The following is an 11,343-nucleotide window of genomic DNA, read 5'->3' on the forward strand; positions in this document are numbered from 1 at the left end:
CATTACTTTTTTCAAATTTTATCTATTGTAGCAATTTACTGGAGCAGTTACTGTTCACACGCGGCAGAAAATCGATTTCCTGGAGATTCACACGGGCGTATAGAAATTCCACACGCCCGTGTGGATGCCTGATTACAACCCATATTTAAGTCGTGATTTCAGACCGATTTTAGAATCCTGTTTTTGATCTTTTGGCTATCTTTTCTCCACCTTTGGAGGCGTCCGTGGCTAGGGTTTGGAGAGGCATTCGCTAGGTTTTAGAGGGGTTTACGACCTTTGACATCGTGTGTTGTACCCTTGTCCTGATTTAAACCTCGGGCCTATTTAGATTTTTATGCTTGCATTAGGGGTAAAATGGTCATTTAGTAGTAGTTGCATTTTTGCATGTTTGCATAGTAACTTTTATGTGAAAAATCAAGGGCAATTCCGTCATTTGGATCCATTTTATATGATTTTTCTATTAAGAGGGCAATTAGGTCATTTCCTATATAAAAAAAAAAAAAATTGATGAATGAATGAGAAAAGCCTGGAACTTTCTTTTCCTTCTTGCTTCCTTGCTTCCTTGCTTCTTGTTCTTCTTGTTCGGCCGAGCATAAACATAGAAAAAAAAAATCTTTCCGCGCGAGAATTTCCTGCGAACTTCAATAACAAACTTATTCCTCTCTCACTCCCGAATCCGGTAAGCCTAAGATTCAATGTTTTTGTTTTGTATTTCTTCGGTATTTCCTTGTTTTTAGAATTGTATAAAAACTTTGATTTCTTCATGGATATGATGATTCATAAGCTTAAATTAAAGCCAATGATTTATAATGCATGTATGAGAATGTTGTAGAAGAAAATTTTTGATTTAGAGTTGTAAATTGGGAGAAAACCATAGTATTTAGAGTTGTAAATTGGGAGAAAACCAAAGTTACTGTAGCACCAAAAATTTTGAGTCTTTTCTGGTATTTCTTTTATTCACATTGAAGCTCTTCTTACCCTGAACTCATTGGAAGTAGTTTTACTCCATTCTGAGATCGTTTGGATCCAAAATGACGATGTTTTGCCCTAAAACCCTAATGTTTTGTATTAGACATGTATAATTGTATTTTTATACATTTTCTTGTGATTATCATTATTATGTTCATTAGAATTTGAATTCCCTGCTTGTATCTAGGTGGCGAAGCGTCCTCTAAGGGGAAGGAGCTCGCCGATCACTGAGTGCGTCTCAGGACGAGACGACTGGTTCTGTGAGTGGGTTATGTTGAGTGCACAATTCTAATTGAGTATCGAAAATATTTTATTTGTTTTTCTGAAATGATTTCCATGGCTTTATCATGTTTTTAAATCACTAGCTATAGGAGAAAAGAAAGTGTAGATGACCACTAGAGACTATGGTTTATTTGGAATGACTTATGGTTTATCTTTTTTGAAAAATCATGAGAAAGCTTACTGATGATGTACTTGTGTTAGTTGAGATTGAACTTGAGGACATACATGCTTGGTGGATGAATGAAAATTGTTGATTATTACAATGAGTTCATTGAGTCTATGTGTTATAAGTGAAATTGATTATGTATGTTCAATGGATGATTTAATCTCCCTAGTGATACATAATTTCTAAAGTTTCAGACATGATATGATACATATGGTACATGGAACCTGATGAAGCCTTAAATGCTAAGACATATAATTACACTAGTACGTTGGAAATTGAATGACTTGTGGAACCTTATACATGATTTTGGGTAGTTAGTGAGATTTATACTAATATCTTCTTTGCAATATTTGAGAACCATGGATGACATTATTATACTTATGTTGTCGAATTATCAAAGTTGATGAGGTTTGTTCTTGTGAGCATAGTGTAGGGTGCTTAGTTGTAGTACGATCATAGTGTGGTATCTACAGGGTGGATGTCAGTGATTATGATTATTATTTTAAATGGAATTTCTTTAGAAGGTTGATGATGAGTAGCTTGAGTTATATGTGACAAGTGTTAGATTACAAGACTGAATATTCTTGTGAATTTCTAATAATAGTTTGATTTAATGCTACTAAGAGGAGATAGTTAACTTTTGAGTATTTTGACAATGAGATTATTAATCGATGAAGTAAATATTGATGTTGAGGTAACAACACCATGATAAGGATCTAAGATATAATTGAGGATAAGAAAGGGGTTGAATAGTAAAGACTTGTGAAAGTAAATACCTAATGATGTGTAAAGTAGGATTGGATCAATATGTATATATTGACATGTGTAAATATATATGCGATGAGATGAACATATTTTCATGACTTGTAAAGTATTTAGAGGTTGTGATTGACTAGACTTTGGGGATAAATCTTGTATTTGGAGGAAAACTTAGTGAGCTGAAGAAAGAGAAAGCTAGAATGATCCTAAGTAACTTATGGTTTAACTAGAACAAAAGCTATGCTTGTTTTGATGACTTTTATTGTATTCCAAAACTTAATGTTTCCTTTCTACCTTATTGGTATTTATTTTTAGAAATGGTTGTAAAACCTTTCACTTGTATAAGTATGCTTTTGATATTGATAGTTATGAAAATAAAGGGTTTTTATTTCTGAATGGTATGTTCTTCTAGATTGTGGATATTAAAATGCGTTTAATATTGACTGGTTTTATTGTCTAAAGCAATGCTTCAAAGCTTCGCATATTATTGTGTTATTCTTGGCATTTGGACAGAAATGTTTTTGAATGTATTGGCACATCGGGATTGGAATACTTTTTGAAAGTTTACATGCATTGCTATGCTTTGGCTTTGGATTTGTGGAAATAATGTTTATTCCCGATATGTGAATGCTTGTCCTGGATAAGGACCCTGTGACATGAGTGATTCAGATTGTATTATTGCTACAGCTATATGTTGGTTTGGATGGTGACGGCGGGCTAAGGCCCGACTACTGCAGTAGTGGGTCCCAACGGGCCAGCCTTTAGAGGTGGCGTTGTGGACCTGGGTGTTGATTTGTCCAGATCAGGTGGGAGCGTAGAGCCCTGATTGGATGATACATCGGGATCCCGGGGTCACCACACGGGACCGGTGGGCCAACGTCAAGGGTGCGAAGACCTTGACGGCTCTCAACTTAGTCGCGACGGCGGCTAAAGTTAGAGAGAGTGTTTTTAGGCCATTGTTTATTTGATCGAGATGAAATTTCAATATTTGAGGAAAATTCTATTTTCTTGCAATTGGTATATTCGAAGTGTGATCTTTCACATAGCATGTTTGATATCTTAATGCTTTTCGAACATATATCATGCAGAATTGAGGATTTGTGATTATCGAGGATTTTATTTATTTAAGTTGGTTTTTCTACTCATTTTGGGAAATTATATCCAAGCATTTGTTTTATACATGTTGATGTTTTGTCTATACTCGTGAGAATTTATGTTTTGGTTTCTAAATACCAAGGTTTCATATCCTGTATTTTCATTGTGTTGCAAATGTGAATGTTCCAGTTCATTTAAGTTATTGTAGAATGTGTTTATTGGAATTTCATCGATTTGTTTTGATATTCTGTTAGATTTGTGCTAACCAATTCACTGAGTGACTATGGTTACTCACCCCCTCCTCCCTTCCAGGTTTTAGTGGTTTTGGTCGTCATAGCGAGGCGAAGTGCTTGGCAATTTGTATCCAAAGTCAGGTTGTTTATTTATTGTTAATCAGGTTGCATTGTATGATTGCAATGGATCCACTAGTGTTCTTAACTCTGTAACTGTGATTTGTATATTTTTTTTCACTTTACGGTTGACTCTTCGAGTGAAAGTTTTGCTTTTGGTACCTTTATTGTTGTGGTGTTGTTTAGCAGGAGTTTGTGAGCCTTGCGATGACTCGAGGGTTGAGTGGTGTGTGTCCCTCCTCGGGATCGTCGCGGCGGTTGTCACGTGGTGGGCCCGTGGGTCGGGACGTGACATCGTGTTTCCTTTGGAAGAGAGTTATTGGGGGAGCTTTCGTCCGCACCGATCCGGCGAGGTGTGCCATAGGCTTGACGAGGGGACCTTTGGATAAGACATGGCGATTCCACAAGACTGTCGACATGAACACCAAGGCAAGGATTGCATATTTTTACTTTTGATTTTATTATTGATTGTATTTTGCTCCATGGAGAGCTAAACCCCTAGTGGGTACTTGGAGTTGTAAACCCTAGGATGATGTTGTCTCTTTGACCTTTTATTATGCTTCCTTTAGTTGATGTTTTAATTAAGTTCCAATCTTGAATTCTTGTTGAGTTGGTTTTCCCTTAAAGTGATACAAGGGTTAAGAATCCATTTTGGTAATCCTTGTGGATGAGTGACACTCCATGAGGGTTAGACAATACTAGATTGGAGAGGGTTGAGAGGGTCAGTCGAGAGGTAGTAGAGCATCCCTTTTCCTCTCCGGCGTAATTTATCTTACCTTCATATTTCAAGAGTTCTTTATGGTCACAATAGAGTGAAGTGCTAAGTGACGAACTTCTTTGGGACATAGTTGCGTAAGCAATAGAGTTAAGCATTGAAGTAATCCTTTGCATTGATTCTTATTCACATCATTATCGATTCATCTTCATTCTAGTTATATAGCAATCTTTGTATTTCTAATCACTTTTCCCTATGGATTCAACTACCCACTCACCGGGGTATTATTACTTCGACAAACCCGTGCACTTGTGGTATATACGCAAAAGGGCGTTTGTCGGAACCCATGTTGAGGACATTTCCGTATGAGCTTCTTGAACCTGTCCCATGTCTCATGAAAAGCTTCTACCATCTCCTCCCATATAGTGATCGATGCTACGGTTAATGAATGTAGCCATTGCTTTGCTCTTCCTTTCAAGGAAGATGGGAAGGCTCTTAACTTGATAACATCATCCTTGACACCATAATCTTGAGCATGTCACACACTTCCAAAAAGTTCTCAATATGATTATTTTTATCCTCATTTGGCAAACCATTAAACTGTGATAACTCCTGTAACATCTAGATAAAACCTGGCTTAAGCTCAAAACTCTTAGCTGTAATTGGTAACTGCACAATACTAGACAGCGTGCCAAGAACTGCGGGTCTTGCATAATCTGAGAGTGTCCTCTGCTGCTTATTCTGTTCAGCCATATTATCAGACCCTTCACCTTCTATCTCAGCTTGATTTGATTGCTCTTGCACAGGTTTTTTTCCCCTTTTATGAATTCTCCTTCCAATGTCCGGATCTCATTTAACTAAAGTCAAAGGGTTTCCTTGGGTCATAACTTGGAGCTGCAACTAAAGAAAGAAAACAAATCAGAATGACAGAAGAGTAAGGAATTGTGAAATAGAACAAGTGATGAATACCTAAAATAGCAAAGTGCAAAATACTTCCAAAACGCCTATTCCCCAGCAATGGCGCCAAAAACTTTGACACAACCCTTGCAAGTGCGTACCATAAGTGCAAAGGTTGTCGAGTAATAAAGTACCCTGGTGAGTCGGTAGTCGTATCAATAGGGAATAGTACTCAGAAACACAAGTATTGCCATTTAGCTATAGTGAAGATGATTTAAGAGTGATGTGAACAATATCAGTACAAATAGAAATAAAGTAAAGAAGAAAGAGACACAATAGAATAATAGGAGAGGCAATCGATAGAAAATGGGCCACTCGGACATTGCTCATCCTAGGACCATTGTTTCATATGCAAGACCAATCATCATGTCTCCTAACTGATGTCTAATGAGTCATGGAAATCCTAAAACACAAGGTCCCAAACCTAAGGTCAACTGTGACTAACCTTCACACTATGCCATGACAGAAAGGGATACTGTCAACGCATCACACTGTGTGGAGTTGCATGAAGATTTGGGGATTCCAAGTGATAAACCCTATTGCCTAGTATAGGTCTAACTCTTTCATCCAGGTGAAAGACCCCTAGTCACAATTAAACCGCAGTACTAACGATTACTTCAACACTTCACTCTATTGCTCGCACAACTAATAGCCAGTATAAGTTGTTTCTTACCACTTCACTCTATTGTGACTACAAAGAACTCATGGAACATGGATGTTGGATAAATCACATTGAAAGGGAAAGGGGATGTTCCGTTACCTCTCGACTCACTCTCTCGACCCTCTCCAACCTTGCTTTGTCTAACCCTCATGGTGTGTGACTCATCTACAAGGATTACCAAGATAGATTCTCAATCCTTGTGTCACTCTAAGGGAAAATCAAGGTAATAAATATTCAAGGATGGAAATCAATTAAACCATCAATTAAAGAAGCATAATAAAAGGTCAAAGAAACAAAATCATCCTAGGGTTTACAAGTCCAAGCACCCATGATAATGCCCTTTTGCATGTGAACCGCAAGTGCATGAGTTTGTCGAAGTAATAATATCCTGGTGAGTGTGTAGTCATATCCATAATGAATAGTGATCAGAAACACAAAGATTGCTATTCAACTAGAATGAAGATGAATCGATAGTGGTGTGAACAACATCAATGAAAATGGAAATAAGGAAAAAAGAAGGAAGATAGACGCTATAAAAAATGAGAGGAAAGGAAATCGATAGAAAGTGGGGCACCCGGACATTGCTCCCCCTAGAACTATTGCTTCAAGTGCAAAACCAACTATTATGTCTCCTAACTGATGCTTAATGAGTCATGAAAATCCTAAAATACGTGGTCCCAAACCTAAGGTCAACCGTGACTAACCCTACAATGTGCCATGGTAGAGAAATCACTCAGTCTCAACACCTCACACTGTGCAAAGTTGCTTAAAGCTCTGGGGACTCCAAGTGATAAACCCTATTCCCTAACATAGATCTAACCCTTTGGTCCAGGCAAAATACCCCTAGTCACAATTAAGCCCCAGCACTAAGGATTACTTCAATGCTTCACTCTGTTGCTTGCGCAACTAAGCCCCAATGGAGTTCCTCTCTTAGCACTTCACTCTATTGTGACCGCAAAGAACTCTTAGAACACGGAGGTAGAATAAATCACACCAAAGGGGAAAGTTGATGTTCCGCTAGCTCTGGAGTCACCCTCTAGACCCTCTTCAATCTTGCTTTGTCTAACCCTCATGGTGTGTCGCTCACTCACAAGAATTACTAATGTAGTTTCTCAACCCGTAGTGTCACTCTAAGGGAAATCCTATTCAATAAGCATTCAAGATTGGAGCTCAATTAAAGACATCAATTTAAGAAACATAATAGAAATGTCAAAGAAACAATATCATCCTAGAGTTTAAAAGTCTAAATACCCACTAGGGGTTTAGCTCTCCATGGAGCAAGATACAATCATTAATGAAATCCAAAGTAAGAACATGCAATCCATAAGTAAAACGCCCTTGGTATTGGTGTCCATGGTCTTGTGGAGTGGCCGCATCTTCTCCAAAGGTTCTCTCGTCAAGCCTAGGGCACACCTCTCCGAATCGATGCCGATGAAAGCTCACCCAATAACGCGGTGTTAAAAGCCGTAGAACCACTCCAAAAGCCTTGCCAATGCCCCTCTAAACCCTAATTGTAAGCACCTCCAAAGATGGTGAAGAGATATGCAAAAGATGGGAAAAAGATTCCCCAAATGGATTGAAATCGTGACTTAAATAGGGTTGGAATCAGGATCTACAGGAATTGATTTTTTCAGCGGCCTGTGAACAGTGACTTAAATAGGAATTGAATCTGCCGAAATACTCCCGAATTCACACTTTTCATTGAGGCCACATGAATGGGCACACCTGCTACAGTATTTTGCTGTAGTGATTTCCTAGCATTCCACAAGTTAGAACACATGAGTGTGACTGTCATTGTGCTCCTCCAATTTGTACGTTCACTCAAGCACCACGGAGTTTGGCACACACTTATATGTCTTTGAGCACAACTTGTGTCTTCATGTTTGTTCACTCCAAGATTTCATCATCAACTTTGGCTTCTTTCTTCCATACTTGTCTCCACAAACCTACATGCACAAAAGTAACACAAATACACATGTATGAGTGATAAAATCTAAGAAAAGTAATGCTCATTGTAAGAAAATAATACTTCATATTACTAATACACAAGTACTTATCAACCCACTAGGAGTTTAGCTCTCCATGGAGCAAGATACAATCAACAATGAAATCGAATGTAAAAGCATACAATCCATAAGAAAAACTGATGAGTGCTTGTGTGATAAGAATACGAACTGTTCTTTCCTTATGATGAGCATTACTTTTATCGGGTTTTAATACTAATATGTGTGTATTTATGTTACTTTCATGCAGATAGTGTTGTGAGGCCGAATATTAGAGAAAGAAGCCAATGTAGATCATATATGCACTATTTGGAGGAAAATCTTAAGAAGGTTCAAACGCAAAGACATAAGTCGGGTTCGAAATGCGGGAATGTGTGCCAACCTCTTCGTATTCAAGTTAGAATAACGATTTGGAGGGGCACAAGGGCAGTCACATTCAAGCATTCTGGCTTGTGCATTGACAACGCCCTTGCGCATGTCCCGCAAGTGCACGGGTTTGTTAAAGTAATAAAATCACAGGTGAGTGGGTATCGTATCCACAGGGAGTAGGGAGTAAAAAAACTTAAATTGTTTCTTAACTAAGCGAAATATGAATAGTGATTTGTGTGAGAAGATGTAATGAAAACAAAGATAAAAGAGACAAAAGAGAGAGAGCCCAAGTAAAGGAGAGGTAAGGCAATCGATATAAATGGGGTACTTGGATATTGATCTGCCTAGGACATCGTTTCAAGTGCAAAAATCTGCTATTATGCTTCCTAACTAATGCATAAATGAGTCTTGGAGATCCTTTAATACATGGTCCCAAATCTAAGGTCAACCATTCCTAACCCTATACATGTCCCAGAGGAGAAATTGAACAATCTCTCAACCTCGCACTCGTATAGAATTGCAATGAGTTCTAGGGATTCCAAGTGATAAATCCTCTTCCTATATGTAGACCTAACCCTTTGGTCTAGGCAGAAGGTCCCTAGCCATAATTAAGCCCTAGGTGCTAAAATCACTTCCACGCTTCACTCCATTGCACTCGCAACTAAGCCCCAGCGGAAGGTAATCCCTTAGCCTATTCACTCTACTATGTCTGCAATGAACTCGAGGAATTGGAGATAGAATAAATCACATTGGAGGGGAAAGGAGACACTTTAGAGACACCTAAGAGTGAAACCGATTCCTAAAGATAGATCCAACCCTAATTCCCGGCGAAGGATCCCTAATCACCTAGAAGGTCCCGGCGGAGAAATCTCTCAATCTCACGCCTCGCACCAAATATGGTAGCATAGAGTCGAGAGAATACGGAGATAGGAAACATTCAATCGGTAGGGAAAGGAGATGCTCCACTATCTCATGACTCACCCTCTCAATCCGAGTTGATTTGAGTTTTAATCTTGTGGTTGATTTGTTAGTTTGAAGTTCTAACTCTAATGGAGACCTCTCTCTCATTAAAGTAACAAATCATGCATATACAATCAACCATAAGGATTAATAAAACATGCAAGCAATGGGAACACAAGATTAAAACTCAAATCATCTCGGTTTAACTAGAAACATAAAGCAAATCAATACAAAAGAATAGATCCTAGGGTTCACATACCCAAGTACCTACTAGGGTTTAGCCCTCCATGGAGAAAGTTACAAGACAATGATTAATACAATGGAAAGCAACAAAAACCATTGAGAAAACCGCCTTAAATTCGTGATGATTGGCCTTGGTGGGTAGTTCAGCGTCTTGAAGGATTCCTCTCGGAAGCTAGGTCGTCGGTGGCTTCCCAAGTGCTATGACGGCGAAGGAAACTATCAAAGTTGGTGAAGAACACCCTCCAAATCAACAAAGACCTCCTCTCCAAAAACCCTAGCCGTCTCACCCTTCAAGAGCCGCACAAAACATGAGAAAGAATAGGGCAAAATAGCTATTTATAGGCCTTAGACCGCGTCTGTCACATGCCCCATGCGCCCATGTGGATTTTCCACATGCCCATGTGGGCTGCAGGAATTTCCATGTGGCATCGTAAATAGTTATTTTGCTACAACACTGCTACAGCAAAAAACACTATAGTGTTTTGCTACAGGACTTTGCTATATTACTATTCACAAAATGCCGTCCAAACACTCTTCTCTTGAGGCCACATGTTTGGGCACACGTCCATGTGGTAGGCTATAAGACTTTTCTTCATCGACGTATCTTTGAGAGGTCTTGCAATCTTCACAAAGAGAAGGAACATGAAGATGTGACTGCCTTTATGCCCTTCCAACTAGTAAATTGACTTGAATCTTCTTGGAAGTTGGCACACATCTCCATGTTCATGAACTCCTCTCGTGTCTTGGTCCTCGAATTGAGTAAGAACTCCCAACATTGTGTCTTTATAGCCTATCCTTGCTTCCTTTTTTACTCTTCAAGGCATTCACAACCTATATGCATAAAAGAACACCAAATACACAATATGAGACATAAACCTTGGTAAAAATGATGCTTAATGCATGTAAAACATATATAAAAATATTAATACTCAAGCACTTGTCACTCACCCTCTCAACCCTCTCCAATCTAGCTTTGTCTAACTCTTGTGGTGTGTCACTCACTCACAAGGGTTACCAACAAGAACTCTCAACCCTAATGTCACTCTAAGGGAGTATTCATACAATCAATGTATTCAAGATTGGAACTCAATAAAACCATCAATTAATGAAATCATAATAACAAGGTTCAATGAAATGAATACATCTTAGGGTTCACAATCCAAGTACCCACTAGGGGGTTTAGCTCTCCATGGAGCTAATTACAATCAATGAAATCGAATGTAAAACAAATAAATCCATAGAAAACCCCCTCTATAGTCATGACGATGGTCTTGTGGAGAGTCCTCTACTCGTGCAAAGGTCCCTTTGTCTGGCCTAGGATACACCTCGCCGGATCGGTGCCGAAGATCGCTCTCCCACTAGCCTTCTTCCAAACGGAGTGCGATGTCAGAGCTGTAGAACCTCTCCCAATCCCTAGACAATACTTCTCAAAACCCTAGCCACAGCCTTCTCTCAAGTTGGGGAAAAGATGGAGAAAAGAATGCTGAAATCGGGGATAAAATCAGCATTTAAAGGGCAGGAATCGGGAATCCATACGCCCCTGTGGATATTCCACACGGCCTTGTGGAATTAACACACGGGTGTGTGGAATTTCCACACACCCATGTGTCTTATCTGGTCAACTCCTTCTTCGGCCGTGATAAGTGCTTCTGTGATATGAATGCAAAGCATTCTTTCCTTATGTTGAGCATTACTTTTCTCGGGTTTCTACATTAATATGTGTGTTTTTATGTTACTTTCGTGCAAGTAGGGTTGTGAGGTCGAGTATGAAGGAAAGAAGCCAATGTGGATCATAATGCACCGATTTTGGAGGA

General features: G+C 39.0%; 1 long non-coding RNA gene across 1 annotated transcript; it reads left to right on the top strand.

The window, feature by feature from the left end:
- Positions 1-648: 648 nt before the first annotated feature.
- LOC120279522 lies at positions 649-3,619 on the top strand. The gene is made up of 3 exons (XR_005541941.1): positions 649-679; positions 1,157-1,229; positions 3,584-3,619. It is a non-coding gene; the product is annotated as an uncharacterized LOC120279522 (long non-coding RNA).
- The last annotated feature ends 7,724 nt before the right edge of the window (positions 3,620-11,343 follow it).

The sequence above is a fragment of the Dioscorea cayenensis genome, chromosome 16 (genome assembly GCF_009730915.1).
Source record: "Dioscorea cayenensis subsp. rotundata cultivar TDr96_F1 chromosome 16, TDr96_F1_v2_PseudoChromosome.rev07_lg8_w22 25.fasta, whole genome shotgun sequence".
In the NCBI taxonomy this organism is placed as follows: domain Eukaryota; kingdom Viridiplantae; phylum Streptophyta; class Magnoliopsida; order Dioscoreales; family Dioscoreaceae; genus Dioscorea; species Dioscorea cayenensis.